Source organism: Haliotis asinina, chromosome 6 (assembly GCF_037392515.1).
Source record: "Haliotis asinina isolate JCU_RB_2024 chromosome 6, JCU_Hal_asi_v2, whole genome shotgun sequence".
Taxonomy (NCBI): Eukaryota; Metazoa; Mollusca; class Gastropoda; order Lepetellida; family Haliotidae; genus Haliotis; species Haliotis asinina.
In genome coordinates this window covers 41,372,662-41,394,750 of record NC_090285.1, presented here as the reverse complement: position 1 = coordinate 41,394,750, position 22,089 = coordinate 41,372,662, and the positions used below count along the sequence as shown (strand labels likewise).

Genomic DNA, 22,089 nt, shown 5'->3' with positions numbered 1-22,089 from the left:
GACAATCCAATGATCAATAGCATGAGTATCAATCTGCAGCTGGAATACAATGACATGTGTCAACCAAGTCAGTGAGTGTGACCACCCAATCCCATTAGTTGCCTCTTGTGACAAGCATAGTTGCCTTTTATGCCAAGCATGGATTGCTGAAGGCCAATTCTACCCTGGACTTTCAGGGGTCAAATATGGTCTGACATCTAGTAGATTTCTGCTTTCCCACACGCAAACTGTGATCAGTTAAGCTAAACTTACATGCAACTGGTAATAATTTAGTCTGTAAGGTGAACAGTGACAACTTTTAATACAAATCAGATTTGCAAGTATTGTAGCTATCCTTGAGGTAGCAGATGTTTCCAGCAGAATATGTTGAGTGTTTATATTATGGAAATGGTTGTGACTTAAAGTTTATGATACAATTCTTGCATGCAAAATGTTGTATTTTTAAAGGGACACAGTGAGGATTCACAAATGAAAAAGCTTGACAACAAAGTACTAAAAACCTGCAAAATACTGAAAGGGATGGAGAGCCAAGAAAAACAGGACTGTGTCAAAGCTTTCATAGAATGCAAGAATCTCATTGATTGGCTCAGAGAATCCATGCCAAGTACGTGAAGCAGCATTTAATTCCTGGAAGCACATGTTCTTGAACTGATGTGTCATGCCACATGTTATAGCTATGAGTATTGCCTATTGGTTTTAACCAACATCCGTTCACTCTTTCTTTGTTTCATAAACAGTAGTGCATCTATAAAGAGAAATTAACCTCATTTGTTAACAAAGTATGACACATGTGTATTTCGATATCAAATGGAGGGAACTGATGTCTCTCACTTTTTAATTAATTTGCTCTTATACACTTTTAATCCCAAATGGCAACCTTCAATTGTAAGGGTTAGATTCAAATTCTGGAGTAATTGAGCAGTGCAAATAGGACAAATTGTATGGATAACAACTTCTTTATTGCGTGATAGCGACGTTTCGGTGCAGATTCTTGTACGGTACAAGAATCTGCACCGAAACGTCGCTATCACGCAATAAAGAAGTTGTTATCCATACAATTTGTCCTATTTGCACACCTCAACTTCTAAAATGCCACTCAAACAAGTAATTGAGCAGTGGTTGATTTGTATACTAGCTCAATGATGCCTTTCCTTTGTATGGATGGAATCTTGCATGTATCATCCAATTTTCTCTGACAAGCAATGAAAAAAGTATGAAGAAAGACATGTTTGTTACTTGTCAAACTGAATATTCAAAACTCTAGCAGCTCATATATTTGCACATGCAGGTAATGCATTTCTCTGTCGATGAATGATTTCAGTGGAGTATTGATGGATCAGATCAGGATCTGATGATCAAGGGTGCAGACTGCAGATTAACCCATGATCAGTAGTGGTCTGTCTCTCTCAGACACAGGCTTAAGGCTTTCAATGATGACATCAACCACTTCACTTGTTAACCCCTTGAAGTGATATATCTGAAATCCATGAAGTATTTTTAAAATCCAAATCTCTCTCTCTCTCTCTCTCTCTCTCTCTCTCTTGTCAAACATACGCTGAAAGTCAGAACTTACAGCATGTTTGGCTCAAAAGTGGACAGATGAACTGCAATCTAAACTGAAAACTTAATGAAACGCTGAATCAAAACATCAGAACAACTCTGTGATTTTTTTCCAGAATTTTTGTCCTAAACATGAAAAAGTTGTTCAGCAGAATTTATGTCCTAAAAAAAAATAGTTGTTCAACAGACCACCATTAGAATACTGACACAATTCACATTAGGAGTGTAGAGCAATTGACACTTACATGTTTGAACAGCATGCACACAAGTGCCAACAGAGTTATTGATTCATTAATCTATGCTGTACCATCTCCATCTCCAACATGTTGAGTATTTTATGTTTATTACTGTTGGAGTTAGACTGCAATTCTTTGGTCTGCTTTTGAGTGAAATGGACTGTAGCTTAATTAGCTAGATATTCCTTTTTTAGTAATCCTTTAAGCATATATGTTGAAACAGTAGATAACTCAAGGTATTTCTACAAGTCCCTTCAACTTTGACTGTTTGTTTAAAAATTCAGAATTTCAGTTGAGTTGGCTCTGTATATATGTAATGACTCTCTTTTGAACAGATGGAATCAAAGAATTGAAGGTATTTGTGGACCTAGCGTATCACTCAGCAGGAGAAGAAGAATTTGAGATAGAAAAAGTCAACTGTTTCCAGTCAGCTACTGGAGGATATACCCCCTTTATCTTCAACACACCAGAGGAATCAGATTACAAGACATTCCTTGAGATTTGTAAAACTGTTTGGCATGAACTGGAAACCGACAAAGACCTCCCTGAGAAACTGGTAATATAATTTGTCAAACATCTTTAAGAAGTAACTTGTGTTTTGTTTGGAGCATTTCTGAAAAGAAAGCTTTATCTGTTACAATTTATAAATTGTTGAAGCTTTTGATTTCTATAAAACAGACATGTCATTGCAAGCCAAATTGGCAGTTAAAAGGACCTTTCAGGTGACGCAATTAGACACTAAAGCTGTGAGCATTGTTCTGGATCATAACTGCCGCCAAACATGGTGTGTGGAATTTGTGAATATATTCCATATGCGAAATAAAGATAATTTGAACCAAAGATAATGCACAAAATAGCAGCTTTTGTATATGATGCATCCATCAAGTTTGTGTTCCTTGCATCTGAATCTGTATGTGATCTTCCATTCCACATTGTGTGTAAAAATGGTAAATACATAATTACAAATATAATGATAATATTGTAAATTGTTGATGATGACTTAGCCTTACATCATCTGCTTGATCTTCACTGATACAATGTTTAATGGCCTTTACTACCATTGATATTGGTGGGAATATGGCATTAACTTTTGGATTACCTATTACATTGTTTTTTCATCCTTAGACAATTTTCAATGGGCTTAAAATCTTATATTGTATGTAGTTCTATGACCTATATATGAGTGTTTTAGATTTGAATGGGATATACCATGACTGCATGTTAGTAGATATTCACAATCACTGATATATTTGTCTGGATCATCATGGACGTTATTTTCAAGTATTGAATACCAGTAATATTTCAGATGTGAATCTGAAACGCTTTTTCATTAGTATAGTTTGTGGTATTGTGGATATACTGAAAGGAAATACTTTTGAGAGATTATCAGGGCAGTCTTTCAAGGTTGTTCTAATGCCATTTACAGTGGTATGTACAAAGATGAGTTGATAAGAGTGTTATTCCAAGTATAGTGTTTTTCTTCTGCATTTTTATTATTTTTTTATCCCTCTGGCATGTAATGCGTGGGGATATAGTCCACGCCTCGTCTGTCCGTCCATCCTTCCGTCCGTAATCATTTTTTTTCCGGAGCATAACTCAGAAACCGTTTTATATTTTTAGACCAAACTATAATACTCTCAACCTATAGTTGTGCCTTCTGCTGTTTACAGATTTTTGGCATTTATATTGTTTTTGTTTTTCATGGAACATTTTGGTGTTAGTCTTCTGGTGGGGTGGGCTTCGTTTCTGGAGCTTCGTTTCTGAAACGGGTTCAATATTTTTGTGCAAATTGTAACATACATGAGTCAGAACCTAAAGTGGTGCCTTTTGGTATTTACAGGTTTTTGTGATATACAATTATTATTTTCTTGGTTTCCATGGAAGCGTTTCGGATTTCGTCTCAAAATGGAGGGATGGGCTTCATTTCCGGAGCAGACCTCAAAATCTGTTCATTGTTTTTCTGCAAAACTTGTTAGATATACCAATCAGAAGCTGAAATGGTGCCTTTTGGAACTTACAGGGTTTTGTGATTTCTTAGTTTCTCGGTTTTCATGGAAACAATTCTGACTTTGTCTCAGCAGTGAGAGGTGTGTTTCGTTTCCGGAGCACATATCAAAAAGTTCCTAATATCTGTCAGCAAAACTTCGTAGGTATATCTGACAGACACCAGCGTGGTGCCTTTTGCTATTTACAGGTTTTTGTGATTTATAATTTTCTTGGTTTCCATGGAAATGATTTGGACTTAGTCTCAAATTGGAGAGATGGACTTCGTTTCCAGAGAACAACTCAAAAACTTCTAAATATCTCTCTGCAAAACATGGCAGATATGTAGGGGAGACCCTAAAGTGGTGCCTTTTGCTATTTACAGACTTTTGTGATATATCATTTTCCCAGTTTACATGGAAACGAGTCTGACTTAGTCTCAAAATGGAGAGATGGGCTTCGTTTCTGGATCAGAACTCGAAAACTAACTAAGATCTTACAGCAAAACGTGGCAGATATTTGAGGCAGACCACTGAGTGGTGCCTTTTGCTATTTACAATGTTTTGGCATTTCTATTTTTCCTGGTTTCCATGGAAACAATTCTGACTTAGTCTCAAAATGGAGGGATAGGCTTTGTTTCCATAACACAACTTGAAAACCATTTGATATCTTTCAACAGATCTTGGCAGATATATGAGACAGATCTTGTGGTTGTGCCTTTTGCTGTTTACAGATATATGGGATTTACATTTTTTATGACTTCCATGGAAACGATTCAAACTTAATCTAAGAAAACATCAAGTAACTGTCAGGTGATTTGTCCTTGGAAATATGTGGGGGCCTTGAGGACATGTCATTTTCTGATGACTCTTGTTGATATCGCCAAGGCATATAAAAATATTTCAAGACTTAAAAACATGAGTCATACATGTGCTATGTATTTAAATAGCAAACACCTCTCTTGTTCCTCATAGAGACTGGCCAACCAGCACCTTAGCTGGTTGCAAGAAGTGAAACAATCTCACGGCTCAGTAGAAGAAACATCCCTGACTCAGGCTAACATGATCAACACCAGAGGTGTATACAGGATAGGAAACTTGAATGTTTCAGATATGGTAAGGTGTTGTCTTTAAACTTTTTCAGTGACCTAGTTAAAGTTAGGTAGTAATATAACCTCACTATGTTTTTAGTGTAGATCTTAGGTTACTTAAATGTAGCTGACTTAATTTGGATTATTTAGGTCTAGACACTTTTATGGAAACACTGAGCTATAAAACATTACATTATAACACTGATGATATAGGTTTGGTTCCTTATCTTGTCATAAGAATGTTATTTTTGCCAGGTGATGAATGCTAACCATGGTCAATTTCAGTCTTTTTCTCCACAACTGCTTATTGTACTTTCCTGCTGTTTTTCTAGGCCTTGAACAATGTGATCAGTTTGCACTTGTCGCCGGAGATTGAAGGCCAAGACACTTCACTGCGGAACTATAGCTATGACCAGTTGGTGGATCTTCAAAGTAGGCTCATGCTGGTGGCTGGCCAGGCAGAAAAGGGGAATGAAAACATAGACCAATTTATCCTGGTAAATGTTACATTCTTATCAAATCAACAATTTTTCAAAAGTGAAATTATGTTCCAAATATGAAAAGCAAAATATCTATTTTAAATTTCATTACGTATAAATTACTGCTAGACACATATTAGATGATCCTGTGCACTAAACGCATTTGTGACAAGAGAGGCGGTACAATGAATTGGGTGAGTACACTTGGCTGCTACAGGTAGCCTGACGATTATGCATGTGCAATACATGCTAACCGTGACATGAAATCAACACCACTACTGATTAACACCTGTCTCGCTACTGTTTTACACCTGTCTCAATACTGTTAAACAGATTTCAGTTGTAGTAAAAAATGTCCAAGTTAGGAAAACATGGGCAAATAGTTCATTCTCAGACAAGGGAGATAGCATACAATGTTATCATGTATATGGAAAAAAATTGTGCAACCAAAGCAGATTCTCTTTTACTAAGTAGCCTTGCTACTGGACTCTCAACGGCAACTTTAAAGCGCATTAAGGCAGAAGTTGGTAGGAGTGCAAGTGGACCTACATGTTATCAGTCTCACCAAGTTGCGCAAACCCAAAACTTGCAGTTACAAACTTGATAATTTCGACCGGTGTGCAGTCCGTCAATTTTTACAATGTTTATATGGCATAAACAAGACAACTACCCACTCTGGATATGATGTATGATATGGCAAAGTGCCAGTTGAACTACAAAGGTTCTAAGGAAAGTTTTCGAAAAAATCTCAAAGACATGGGGTTTAGGTGGCGAAAAACGCAGTCAAACCGTAAACTTTTACTGGAGCGTAAAGACATTGTTTCCAAGCGTTTGCAATACTTGCGTGCAATAAAGAAATACAGAGAAGAAAATTGAACACTCATCTTTATCGATGAAACATGGTTGCATGTACACTACATTGTCCCAAAGTGTTGGCAACTTGAGGGTGAAGTCGTAATAAATGGGGTTCAACCTCGGTCGGGCACCGGACCTCGGCTAATTGTGGTTCATGCAGGGGGTGAAAACGGTTTTGTTCCAAATGCTTTGCTTGTTTTTGATTCCAAACTGAAATCAGCAGACTATCATGACGAGATGAACTTTGATAATTTTTCCAAATGGCTCCAGGAAAAGTTGATCCCAAACCTTGCACAGCACTCTGTCATCGTTATGGATAATGCACCATATCATAGCAAGCAAGGGGACAAATGTCCGACAACCGCCAACAGAAAAGATGACATAAAAGCATGGCTACAAAGGCACAATATCTCATTTGATGAGAAAACGCTTAAAGCCGAACTATTGCAAAATCCAACAATTCGGGTATTGTCTGCAGAGTAGACATGATGTTGAAGCAACATGGTCATGATGTACTACGTCTCCCTCCATACCACACAGAACTAAACCCAATTGAGTTAATTTGGGCAAATGTGAGAAATTATGTCGCTTCACAAAACTTGCAGTTCACAAAAAGTTCCTTAAGAGTTGCCATAAATGAAAGGATGTCTGCAATTGGTGCAAAAGAATTGTTGGAATGTTGTAAACATGTTAAAACAATTGAAGATGGTTACTGGCAACGCGAAATCGCAGTAGAAAGGGAAATTGACAGACTAGTGATTGACATAGGACTTGCAAGTGATTCAGACATCGAGACTGATTCAGAGAGTGATAAAGCATAAATCAGTAACGTAAGTCCTCCTAATTTTCCAGCATTGTTGTGTCTTGTATAATAATTGACACATACTGCATCAGGTTTTTACTGTTCCCATACTTTGTCATAAAAAAAGAGTAATCTTTGGTGAGTTGTCTGTATTTTATGTTTTTTAGTCACTGATAAATCTACTGAGTCTCGTACTGAGTTATCCCCAAACCGACAAATTTGTGTACAAAGATATTTCTCACTAACTTATCAATGTCAAAAGGTATTTTCAGTTTTCTGTACACAATTTTGGTGACCATAATAAAAATATGACAGAAATTTGTAAATATTGTTTGAATACTAACCATTTCTTTGGAACCGGTTATATAAATTTCCAAGTCATGTATTCCTGGTCGATCACCAGCGGAATTATGGACGAAAATCAGCCCGTACAGAGAAATAGGAATAAAATTATGGGATAAAAATATTTCTCCCATGCTACTCTGATTTAGCCACCACCATTCAGTAACAGATAACTTTTAACATATTAAAAAGTTAATGAAACACAATTAACTATATGTAGTTATTATCTATTTAATATTTAGCAGATGAAAAGTCAACTTTACCCATTAAAACAACACCGCATATTCCTTCGAATGATAAGACTGCAATTTCAGGCATAAGATACTGATATTCCATGCTAACCTTTAGTTAAGACGAAGACAAATAGATGATTGGGGCATTGACAAGCATTTTAGACGTTCAACAATTTTGTTAAAAAAAACCCAGGAAAATGTCATTTGCTTCATGAAATGGATCGGTGGTCCTGAACATATTTGCTCAGTATGTTGTGTTGATTCAATTCGTTGGGATTGTACCTGTTCCCAAATCGAGTGTGCTATAACAATTCATGCGTGAAACGCATGGGGAAAATGAACTTCTCGATATTTATCAGACAACCTGTCTCCCTCTTGTTTCAAGTGGATCAAATTGGGGTCATTTGTCAGGTCATGGATCATCTTATATGTGTTTACCAGTAGTCAACCCACTGCATAGAACTGGGAATATGTAACTATATCACGTTATTATTGTTTTCATTTCCCAGCAATTCCTATTCATGTGTTTGAGTGTCACTTGAAAATGTCATATAAAAAACAGCAGAAACAAAGTCTTTTTCTTTCTTAGGTACTTGATGGAATTGTACGTTTAGCCAAAACATACATTAGACTCTGCAGTGATGGCTGTGTGCTGTTCAGCTGCTGGAAAGGAGAATTTATTTGTGGACAAGATAGAAAGGTTTGCTCAGTCTTGGAATTTGGAAAAGGTGAAAAACTGAAAGGCCATCGTGGCAAAGAAAATGTTACAAAATTTGTTCATGCTCTTGCAAATGAGTTTGAGGACTTCCATGATGAATGGATGAACTATGTTAGTGACAAAAGAGATGAATACATGGAGCTGAACTTCTATACCATAGAGCAGCTGGTGTTCCTTCAGAGAGAGCTCATCAAACTGGGAACAGAGAACAGACCTTCTGTTCATGTGTACTCAATGTTGTCTCTAATCAAACCTGACTGTACCCAAGCAGATCTGACTGATGCCATGCAGACAGCTAAAGATGCTGTCTTTGCCAAACAAGAAGGAAAAAAAACAGAGGCTAAAGCTCACGAGCCACTTGTAGAATCTGATACAAAACAAGACTTCATTGATGCCATGCTGGAAAGCAACTATTCTGAGAAACTGGCAAGGCTTGCCCTTGAAGCTAATGACCCTGATGACATAGATGGGGGTATGCTATTTATAGAATATTCCTCACACATTTGACTCAAGACAATAATCAAATCAACTGACTATTAATCCTTAACAAAATACAAAGTCTTATCTATTAGAGGTGTATATAATGTTAGCTTTTTGTTAAAGATATTTTTAGTCATCTGGAAATCGATCTATCAATCATTATTGATTTTTCCTCCTTATCTACTGAATACCTGAATATAATTTGTCAAAATATGTTATTGTTTTCCTTAATTTAAAAAGTAGAACTTTCATTTTGCGATCATTTCCTTTAATGTTTTTTGAGTACTGTATGAAACATAAATAATAGATTAGTTAAAAAGCTCAGCAGCTCTGGTTCCAGTATGCAAAATCCTTGAATCTGACACACGTCGGACTGTGTTTACAACTGTTTTCACTCTGTTTGGTAAAGTGATTTTCCTTCAAGTGAGAGGTACCTGTTAGAGCTCCCCACTCTCTATGACCCCCTTCTCCAGTGTATGACAGGGCTTTCTTCCTCACCTACATCCCCTCACTACCTCTCCACCAATTCCTCCCCTTCCTCCTAATGACAGTGTATCTACATGGCTTGGTATCTTCAGGTCATTAACCTTCACTTGCCCGAGCCACAATTTTCAAATTTGTAACATTTGCATGGTCTTCTAATTTCCATACAGTAACATGAACACCTCATATTTTTAAGCTTTGCTTAAACAATAGTTACTATTTAGCAATAATTATAATTTGAACTCCATTACATTGTTGCCAGAAACCCAGTGCATATTTATGTTAGTGATGTAATAGAGAGAGAAGATTTGAGAGAATTTTGTTGTTGTGTATTTATCTAAACAATAGGCATAGTGTGGTGTATGGAACATCAAGATGAGGTCAGTGAAGAAGATGAGACATTCAGTGGTTGGAACTCGGATGAGCACTCCATGTCATTCAGCAGTATGTCTTGGATTAGAGAAACGATCTCTTCTGGAACCAGGTCAGTCAAAAGTGAAGAAATCAGTTGATATTTTATAAGTCTGTCTTGTGCTGTAGTACTTCACCTTTGCTTGACAGTGATGAGGATTCATTTTAAAGCATTCAATCATGGTATAGTAAGGAGTTTTCATCAATAAAATTTCGTACCTTTTTTAACATTCAGTATGGTCTAGAATGGCTACTCACCATAATTGTAATATGAAAAACCACCGATAGTGATGCTTAGGACCAGGTTTGGACTGCACACACAAAGGTGTGTCACAGACTGATAACCTGGAACTGCATTTTTGCTTTAATGTATTAATGAAAGTATTCCCATAAATCATCCACAACCATATTAATGATCTTATTATTTTTTATGCTATATGAAATGATGCAAATTGTGACAAAGGTTTTGTCAATCAGCCATTTTACTCCATGCATATTTCTAAACATTCTTCATATTAATGTCCAAGTTTGGACAACAGAAGTAATCCAGCGTGTGTTTTCAGGAATGACATAGATGTGAAGACTTTGACCTACAACTTGAGGTCAGTTTGGACCCAGTTCCTGGAAGCTGTATCATCCAGTGTAGCAGATTATCTCAGTCTGGAACATCTTGGCATCATCCTCAGACAGCTGGCTAAAACAGGTGTCTTGGGAGTGAGTGAGTGAGTATAGTTTTACGCCGCACTCAGCAATATTCCAGCTATATGGCGATGGTCTGTAAATAATCGAGTCTAGACCAGACAATCCAGTGATCAACAACATGAGCATCGATCTGCGCAATTGGGAACCTATGACATGCGTCAACCAAGTCAGCCAGTCTGACAACCCGATCCCGTTAGTCACCTCTTACGACAAGCTTAGTCGCCTTTTATGGTAAGCATGGGTTGCTGAAGGCTTATTCTACCCCGGGACCTTCACGGGTAAGGTGTCTTAGGCCTATAGAACATACCTAGTGCTTTGGGGTTATGTTCCAAAGTAGAATGTTTGGCAACATGCCCAAAATTTAGATGACTATTGAAACATTTCTTGAAATATGAACATTATTTTCTGAGAAATAATCCTCCCCAAACCAGGTGTGATCTTTCTTTTGTAAGTCAGTATACTTAAAGTCTCTTTGTCTTGACAGTCTTGAGTATCTGGCTACCACCTATAATGGAGGTGGGGCATTGGGGTAGCTCAGAGGATAAAGCATTTGCTCATCAGGCTGAAGACCTGGGTTCACATCGTCTTGTAGGTACAATGTGTGATGTCCCTTGCTGTGATATTGCTGAAATATTGCTAAAAGTGACGTAAAGCTAAGCTCATTCACTCATAGATGGAGATGATTTATCGGCATTAACGATGTAACTAAATTCACAATATCAGCATGAGAGAATATCGATGTAGATAGTCTGCCCAAAAACGATTCTTTAGGGCATTAAAGATAAAATACAATGTAGTGATAAATGTAAAAGAAACGGGTCAGTGGTAAATGCCACAAAAGCCTATTGTTTGCATGATTTTAGTGTATGCAGAATATAAGACAAGTGTTTCAACAACATGTGGTGCATACCACTCAGCAATGTACATGTTGTTTCAGTTACAGGATGACAGTACAACACAACTTTCACGAAAATTTACATAAAATCTAGCATCTGTTGCAAGGCAACATATTTAGTTGCCAACTGTTGCCATAACATGATCACATACTGAAATCAAGTGCATCCATTTTGTGTCATGTATATTTTTGTAGTTTTTGTTAATGAAGTCTGAACACAATTCCATAGAAAAAAATCCTAAAATGTACTGATGATCTTAAACTTTTTAAGGTTAAGTTTATGTCTCATTGAAAGAAAATGGTTTCTTTTTAGTTTCTATTCCTGGGACAAATGCACAAAATGTTACCCATGTTAGGACATAATTTATTGTCAATGGTAACTTCTTACAATGGGGCATTGTTGAATAAAACTGAATAAAATTCTCCATGAACCCAGTTCTACTGCTATTTTGGTGATGTATTACTGGTACTAACTATAATTGTAGTATGTTTATTGAAGTGATACATTCAAACATCTTTACCTTCAGGCAGAATTGTAATTCTTTTTCCCCAGCGATTCATGAGGTCAGAAGGACTCTTCCACTACCTCTAAAACCTAAAATTCCAAACCTGATTGTGTGTCCCCATGGTAAGTACAAAAAGGTACAATGTTGGTGATAAACCAAAAGTTGGTCGTTCTTATTGTTTATGTTTTGCTTCTGTATATCAACTGGTGATCATATTATTTCATAGATTTATTATGTTACATTTTTATCAAGACTTACAATTTTCATTTGAAGAAATTACTTGCTTATATTTCATTATTATACCTTAACCTTGTCAATTTGTTGATTTTTCACCTTTCCTAGTGCATCTGAAAGACAGGGAGCTTTTTGTCATGATGTTTTGTCCAACCATCATTGCATATATGTTTCCAACATGCCCTCTGAAACTACACAGTGACAACATCAAACCACACAGTAGACTGGATAGAGCTTTTTGAGCACCAGTTATACGACACTTACTAACACTCTCTGTTGTCAAATAAATTCTGGGCAGTGCATTTGATTTTGCCTCCAGTGAATATAGAAGAGGTAAACAAAGATCAGATTGGTGAGGAAATGGACATGACTCATTCTTGTTGTATCTCATGTCACCAATTCATCTTTCAAAATATTAGTCATGGATTCATTGATTTGTAGCCAGTATATCAACAATTAGTGAGAATGTAACAAAATTTATCCCAGCTAGTTTATTTTTAACAATTTTCTGTTTGCTGAATAGAATAATGAACAGCAAAAGAAATGCAACTGTTTTTTGGCCTTGTTTTTAAATAGAAGACATAAACATGAAGGCTTGATTTTATGAGATTTCATTTTATCGAAAATTGTTTTTCTTTTTTGTTCAGTATATTATAACATTTTTTTGACATTTATAAAATGTCAGTTGATACTTCTGGAGGCAGAGTGAAATTGAGTAATATGATTGTGTCCCTCTCAAACAGTACAGCAAAATGAAAATGAAGAAAATATATGCTGACATGTGACACATTATAGCAAAGTGAATATTATAGTTCATCATTACTTGTCAAGGTTACAGAAATGTCCAATAGTCTTAATAAAATCAATCAACTGAACAGTGATTTGTGAAACATAAAGGACAGTTTGATTGTTGCAATATGATTAGCTAATTTACTCCCTATAGTACATTTTCTGTTGTTTTGCAGCGGACATGTTGAACACTGTTCTTTACATGTACAAACACTCAATGAGTCAGCCCCTTCCTCAACCTGATGAGGTCTTACTCTGCACTCCACAAGTTACCATTGACCAGGTAAGACCATGTATCTGTTCATTTGAACATATAGTCAAAAGTTTGCAGTGAATAGACATTATATAGAGCGGTCACATGTTATGTTCATGATTGCACTTTCTCAGAGAATTAAAGATTCTGTTGAAGGCTCAGTGCCTGAGTGCATAAGAGCATTTACTTTGAGTGCTGGAGAATAAGTGCCTTCTCTTACGAGCATGGGTTCAAATCCTAGATTCAACTCAACCCAAAGAGGTACTAGAATCTGTACATTACTGAGAAAGTGCAAATATAACATGCATTAATATTTTGCTGACATGGAGTAACCCTTTTTATTTAAAAAAGAATCCTTTCAGTCACATCCAAAGATAGTAGAGTTAAAATATAACAAATCACTGTTTATTATTCCCCGGCATGTAATGCTGGGGGATACAGGTGTCACCTTGTCTGTCTGTAATCATTTTGTTTCCAAAGCAAAACTCAAAAACTGTTCAATATTTTTCAACCACAATTAGTAGATATAAAAACAGAACCTAAAAAGATTCCTTTTGCAATTTACAGATTTTTGTTACTTTTATTTTTCTTAGTTTCCATGGGAACGTTTTGGACTTAGTCTTAAAGGGAGGGGTGGGCTTGTTTGCGGAGCATAGCTCAAAAGCGTTCAATATTTTTATGTAGAACTTTGTAGGTATATCAAACATAGCCTAAAATGGTGCCTTTTGCTATTTACAGACTTTTGTTATTTTTATTTTTCTCAGTTTGCATGGAAAGAACTTTGTCTCAAAAGGGAGGGATGGGCTTCATTTCTGGAGCATATCTCAAAAAATGTTTAATATTTTTATGCAAACGTGGTGGATATATCAAACATAGCCGAAAGTGGTGCTTTTTGATATTTGCAGATTTTTCTTATTTATGTTTTTCATGATTTCCATGGATTGGGACTTACTCTAAAAAAAATCAGCTTGGACTTAAAAGTAACTGTTAGATGATTTATTCTTTCAATATTTCGTCTCTGATGACAGTGTTGCAAGCCTATGTAATTAGGGGCAATGGTTTTCATGACTGAGGAATCTTGTATACCTTAAATGGCATTGACATTCATCACTTGTTTGTTTATACAGACGTGGGTAATGTGCAGCATTAGGAAGCAGGTTCCATCAGAATGAGCAGTAGGTTCATAATACTGTATTATTGCACCATTAGCACAGAAAAACTTCATATCCCTGTTAGTAACTTTGTTACAGCTTAGGAGTTTTAGTGATAGTGAATGGAGAATTATGGTGACTCTTGTGATGGGACAGTCAACGGCCAACTCTTCAGTGTATAAAGTAGGGGGTCAGATAAACAGGTTGCTCTGAGGTTTGGTGCTGGCTTTATTTTGAAATAGGAAACAACAATGACTTTCCAAAGTTTATTAAGCCCAAAGAAGCAAACTAATGATGGAATGAGTGATAGTATTTCTGAACAAGTACCATGGCCTAATCAGTTTGTTACCAGGTTGTTCGTAACACCCTTTTGAAAATGACCCCCATTAGAGAACATTTCATTTCGGTCAACCTCAGTAAAATAATGCTGACTAAATAGATAATTTGCAAAAATAACTACAAGTACACTACTTGTGAAGATATGAACTTTAAAAGAGACAAATATGGTATGTGACAATATTGTCCAAATATCCTTACGTTATATTTTTGCATAGTATAACACATTAAATAAGTATGTTATCTGTCAATGAAATAAAACAACTTATCTGTTAATGATATAAAATAAAGTTATCTGAAAATTGGGTATTTCCATGACAATTTTGATGTAATATCTTCTGAAAAACTTGTTCATAAATTTGGGACAATTATATATTGATCTAATTATATTTGTTTGGATTATAGCATTGTCGTGTGCATATTGTTAGGTTGACACCTTCCTTCGACGAGCTTTCTTCAGCAACCCTGGCAAGTTGTATACAATGGCCAATGCTGATTTGCTGCAGTATGAGATTGAGGAGAGGGCAGAGAAAAAGCTCAAGGAGTATTCAACATTGACAAATGTGAAAGGTAGTATGTCCAAATATTTGGTTTTTTTCTACCTCAGTAGCCATAGAAACTATTCTTCTTAAGCATGGGCATAAGGACACTCATAATCAAACATAAGAAGTGTCTAGCAAATGAGAAGCTAAAACTCTACAGGCAGATGTTTTGGTAATTTTTTTTTACTGAAAATGGTATGTTTTCAACAACTACAAACTCATTTATTTTTTCAGGTCTTGACTATCAGCTTGTGATTTTGTGCTCAACTGAAAATGAGTTCAAAGCAAGAATTGTGGCAGCTCTTGATCTATACAAATGCCCTGCCCCGGCAATGCAAAACTTGGATGAAATCAAAGGATACTTGAAATCAAAATTTTCTCAGTCTGGAGATGCTGCCAGAATGACAACAGCTTCAAGGGTTGACTTTGAAAGGTAATAGTTATTATATTTATATGCATTTTTCAACTCCTGTACCTATAACTCAGTGTAATTTAACACTTATCTGTACACTGATAGGTTGATGCATACCCAAGGCCCAAGGAAATTCATCCACATTGTTTATGGTTCCTAAACTTTCATGGTTGCTATTTTTCTTTTTGCAATAAACAAGAAGTTGTCATCCATAAAATCGTATGTTTCATTTTTCTGTCACCAACTTCAACAACACTGATCAAACAATTTTGTCCACAGATCCACAGTGAGAGTAATTAAGTCCAAGAGAGCCGGTGTTGGGAAGACCTTGTACAAGAAGCGTCAGGTTGAGGCACTGCAGCGTCTGAACCCCAGAGTCCCTGCTACATCAGTGTCCATACATCTGTATGAGAAAAGTGTGTCCACAACAGCTGTGGCAGAGAAACTGCTGGATCATACTTTGCAGCCTGGACAAGTCCAGCCTAGAATATTCCACTTGGACATTTCATATGAGGTGAGCAACATTCACCTTTGTAGAGTGACCCAAATATGTATGCATTGAATGAGATGATCAGATTACATCATGTGATCATTACCATGGCAGGTTCAGGAAGGTGTTGACTATCTCCTCTTCAACCTGCTGATTCTGGGCTGCATCAGCAACAACATGGGACATGTCTGGCTAAAGTCTCCCCTGGACCTGTATCTTGTGGAGACCATTCCCATCACAGATGTAAGACAGGACAGGGTATGTATCAGTCATCATATATATCATGCATCAAAATGACCAATGAGAGAGCAGCACTACTAATCCCACATGAGCCTGTATACAGTCACTTTGCTTGATACGAAACCTGTTAGTGATGGCCATCATAAAAATACCTCTGATATACATCATGAAAAATATAAGTGTCATGGTTGTAAGTGTCAACTGACAAGTTTGTGTTTGTCATTTCATTTGAAGTATAGATATTAGAACATTTTCAACAAGACATTAATATTTGTGAGTTTGTTTAACCCAATATGTTTCTTTTTAACTGACACTGACTGATATATGACCTAAAGGTATCATAGCTAATGATATCTGAAAGGCTTTATTGGAATTCTACACATCTGATGGAGACCACCTCTGTCAATATCTTGAGATAGAATGGTTTTCAGTGGGAGTAAATAAACATTTCCAGTAGCATATCTGCCATTTGGCACTTTAGACATGTGCCTACAATTAGTTAAAGATGTACCTTCGATCTACCATAGGTGATGTCCACATGTCATCACTTGCACATATCCACGTACACAAAGACATGCCAGGAAGCACAGAACTTGTCGTTGAGCACTTTGCTGCTCAGAAGACAAGGTGCATGGATTTCATTTAAGATTTACAAACCATGCTGACAGCTGACTTTTTCTTTCTTCAAATTGTATTTTTATTTAAAGTAACCAGGAGCAAGTGCTTTAGTATCCCATATGTGTACACTACATGCAACTTTAGATATAACAATTGGCTTCAGTCGATGTTACTAGTACTTGGCTATAGTTTGTTTTTTCTATATGCATATAAAGTCTATGCTGACTTCTGTTATCAGTCTGTCAACCTATGAGTTAAAATTTCAGTCTATTCCCAATGAAAATATATTTTATGAAAAGGTGGAAATACATTTATTCAGGAAATTACAGCAGCAAATGCTGTCTAGAGCAACCATTGTTTTTTAACTTTTCTTGGGAGGCAGGACATGCCCACAACCCCCACTAAAAGTCCAGTTGTGCCTACACTTCTTTTCTATGCTGGGTTTGGAGCTGATTTCCATGTGTTCATAGATGGGATGTTGAAAATAAGACTTAAGTTGTCAAAACATTTCACCAGTTCATGTAAAAATAATCCAGAGCATTTATATCTGTATTCTGCATTTCGAGATGTAAGCGTACCTTTAAACATGTTTACTCTCATTACTCTCAGCATCTGATCCACCCCGTGCTGGAAGTCCTACCTGATGTGTTCTGCTGGTCCCCTCAAGAGAGTCTACACATACTCAACAATGACATTATAACAGAAGGTATTACCTATGGTTAATCATCACAACCTCTTGAGACAGATTGATTGGTTTATGATGAATGTACATTTTGCTGAAGTACTATATGTAAGAGCTTGAAACATTTCATAATAATAGTAATGGTTTCAACTCTTTTCTTTCTGTGAAGCAAGTTTGTGGATTGTATTAATAATGAGAAGTTGTATTTTAGAATATGGTGAAGCAGACAGCCTGTTTGATGTCGAGGAATTTGAAAGTGAGACATTTCAAAGACCTTACCAATACCTCAAGAGGTGGGACAACAAACAGAACCCAACCAACATCGATGTTTCAAAGCCGGAAGGGCCACCCGAGGATTGCCTAGCAAAACTATTGAAGTGAGTACATGGAAGTCAGAAGTATGATATAAAGTCTGTTCAAAATAGACTTGATCGTACAGTCTGTGATATTAAATATCAATTTCTTGCATGATTCGCTTATACCCAATTTGAGGTGGATTGTATCAATTCCAATAACACTTTGGCACTTTGTGAGACAGCATGACCCAGATGTACTGGACTTTGAACTAAAGATCCTATATATGATTCTTATCCTTTCTTAATGTGTTTTGAATGTGTGTAATGGTGAGATATTGGAACTGTGATGTATGGAACTATTGGTTCAGTTTAAATTGGACTATATTGGACCAACCTGTTTGATTATTGCTGAAGACTTGATCTATTTCTGTGTCTGGCTTGACTATCTCTTTTATTTGTTGATTACCTATGCATAGCTATAACCTTGCCACCTCCCTCATTCATCACTGTTCGTCCATTCACTAACATACCAAATGTGTATCAAAGTGATAATGCTGAGTTTTAGAAATTACTGTTTCAGACATTGTGGACTGAATGATCCCTCCTGGTCTGAGCTACACAACTTTGTGTGTTTTCTCAATACTCAGCTGCAGGATTTTGAAAAATCTATATTCTGCTCTGATCTGATTCTGGAAGACCTACCAGGATTTCCAGCACTGGTACTACGATTCCTTATACAGATGTCAAAGGTAAATGAGTTCTTACCCTTCCAAAGCCTCTATATAATCTTTCTATCAAACCTACTAAAGCTGAAAAATAAAATGTTTTCTTGTGGTATGCTGTTTATTTCCTTGTGATTAGGTGTGGGCAGAGAGGACACTTTTCAGTTATTATACCATCTTGCATGTGGTTTAACTAACTAAAGTTCAACTAACATTTTATGTTTGGGTATATACGCCAAAGTTGATCTGTTCCACATGCAATCATTGCAAGAACAAATATTGCTAGTGTAAATGCATGATTGGAAATTGAGTAAAACATCCTCCATGGGAATAATTGCTCTAGATAAATATAGCATAAAGGAATAGATACCCTGTTACATATGCATACAGCCTCTCATACATTACAATGCAGTGTGACAGGAACCAGGTCACAGTTACCTTGACAATATCATCATTAAGACTCCAGTGGATATAAAATAAACCTTAAAAAAATGCTTAAATGTTTAATTTAAAAAATAAGACTGAACTGCCTAAAGCTAGCTCAGTGAAATATATCCTCTGAGGCGCAGATTGTCTTCAGTTGATTAACTTACACTGAAAATGTGAACTGAAGCACCTATACTCAAAACAGTTCTGGGACTAGAATTATTTTGTTAAGACAGTTTGAATATTTACAAAATATTAAGCAATGAAAGAATACAGTTTCAATCTTAAAAAAGGAATTGAATTACCATATATTTTAAGGGATATGAGACAATAACTCGCTGTATGAAGACCAGGTTTTCTTGATTTTATGAGCAAAATGTTTAGATCAACATGATAACATCAGAGCAGTATGTCAAAGAAGTTTATGACTTGTTCCAAGTGTACATGTGTTGTGGACAATCTGTACACTTTCTTTTATCTGAGCACTTCGGCATCAACAGCCAAAAAAGCTGTATCTTTGGAAGAATATTTGTGCTCCAAGTGGTGTTTTGCTGTTAGAATAAAAATTCCCAAATTAGGGAGCTGAAAACCCAAGAAAATAATTTTCTTAGCAACCATTTAGTCAATGATTACCCACATGTCTTTTGTTCAGACTGGAGAATGATCTGATATTATTGAGATAAAACGGACTGAAACTACACTGGTATCTACAGTATTCTATAGTTATAACAATCTCAAAAGACCACTATTTGTAGTTTGTTTTAACGAAAGGTTTATTATATCTGTCAACTGATTCTGAACATCTTGTAAACATATTTATATTTACTGTTCCTTGTCAGAAATCTCAGGTCATTTTTGTTAATTCCAGGATTTTGCAACTAGATCTTTGGATTTAAGTGAAGAGACGCCTCTTGCTCAGAAAGTTTGCAGTGATGATGAAGTAGATGACTTTGATGAGGAAGAAGATGATGACTTTGATGAGGAAGAGGATGATCTTGTACAGTTTCAGATGAAGAGGACTTGGGAGAGCAGGTAGGGTTTTTCGGTATCCAGTGTTTTTTCACTGAACTCTACTGGATCTCATTTGTAGTTTATCAATAATTGAAAGAAAGATAGCAGTATTAATGCTATCATCTGTATCAGGTGTAGGTAGTGAGAAGGTTCATTTTCTGTGTTCCATAAATGTTGTCACTTTTCCTAAATCTTTTGATGAATTCATTTGGTATTCAACAGTCAGTATGTCTGGAGCATCAAAATAGGAATTTCCTGTTACATTAAGAACAAGGAAGGTAAATGAGATGGTGACTTTGTATAGTATCAAGCAGATGGTGGCTTTGTATGGTATCAAGCCTGTTCAAGACAAGAAATCAAATACATCAGCCAGTGATCATGCAGGGACTTCAAATGGCCATATAAAATTGGAATGGAACTGCTTCTGTTTATTTTTGGTTTCATGTACTGCAAACCAACTTTATGCTTGTGGTAAGAGGAGACTAATGGGATTGGGTTGTCAGTCATTGGTTCCCAGTTGCACAAATTGATGTTCATGTTGTTGATCACTGGATTGTCTGGTCCAAACTCCATTATTTTCAGACGGTTGCCATATAGCTGGAATATTGCTGAGTAAATTAAATGCACTCACTCCATCGTTGTGAGTCAGTATCCATAAAAATGTTTTGGTTGTAGTAGGAACATCTTGAATTACGTAGCCAATTTTTAGCAAGGACTGTATTTTCAATTTCAAACATTGTTATCTGTCCTTTGTGCATATTATCTAGTTTGGCACATTCTTTCTTTCTATTTTATCATCCAAAGAAGCACTTTACTTGAGGTTAATATAAGTTGTATGCTTCTCTTGACAGTGGTACAGTCTAATGTACACCTCTTTGTAACGATGTAGTGGTGTCTTTTGGTATTTACAGGTTTTTGTGATTTCTTATTTTCTTGGCTTCCATGGAAATGGAAATCTCAAAAGTGAGAGGTGTGTTTCGTTTCCGGAGCAGAACTCAGAAACCGTTCAATATTTTTCTGCAAAACTTGGTAGATATATCAGTCAGAAGCTGAAGTGGTGCCTTTTGCTATGTACAGGATCTTGTGATGTGTTATTTTCTCAGTTTCCATGGAAACGTTTTGGACATAGTCTCAGAATGGAGGGGTGGGCTTTGTTCCCAGAGCACAACTCGAAAACTATTTCATATCTTTCAACAGATCTTGGCAGATATATGAGACAGAATTTGAAATTGTGACTTTGCTGGTTACAGATATATGGAATTTATAATTTTCATGAATTCCATGGAAACAATTCAAACTTAATCTAAAAAACAATGAGTAACTCTCAGATTATTTTTCCTTTCAAACATGTGGTGGCTGGGGGGATATGTCATCTTCTGATGACTATTGTTTCCACTTGTCACCCTATTCAGAGGAGTCTTGTTAAAGCCTCTTTGACCAATGAAATTAAAGTTTTTACTTAACAACTTATTCAACTTTTTTTTTGGTAGCCCACATCCCTTTATTTTCTTCAACCCTGATGGGCATACCATGACCTTTCTCGGCTTCAACATTGATCATTTTGGCAACATGGTTGACCCACAGTCTGGACAAATGCTAGATCGTGGACGTGTACCAAGAAACCTGCAGATTGGTTTACGGAGAAATAATGTTGAAATTAACGAGAACCCTGATCAACTGAATAGGTAAGCAAACAAATTTAGTTGTTTCTTATAATAAAAATGGACATCATATATCCTGAATGTCAGTATCAGTCATTATCTTAACAGCTGATTCATGTAGCCAATGGGTCAAGATTTTCTTCCAGGAATTATCTTACTATTCCTCTGGGTTTTTTTCTGTTCTTGCGAAAATTACACAAGGAGCTAAAAAAGAGATAAGCAAGTAGTATGAGTTGAGTGGAAATACACTAATAGGATATTGAATGATTGTGTTATGTTTTCTGATGGATGATAGTTTCTATCACAACTACACAGGTAAAATGTCGTCATTTATTTTTATTTTGTTTATTAGTTTGTAGTCCTTTGAGAGACGCATTCAATAAAACTTAGACAAAACTAGTTCAGATTACTACTTTTTACTTGTCCCAATAGGTATCTGTACATGAACTGT

General features: G+C 36.2%; 1 pseudogene; it reads left to right on the top strand.

Annotated features, from left to right (window-relative positions):
* LOC137287882 (E3 ubiquitin-protein ligase rnf213-alpha-like) overlaps window positions 1–22,089 on the top strand; it is a 140,658-nt pseudogene that overhangs the window by 53,598 nt on the left and 64,971 nt on the right.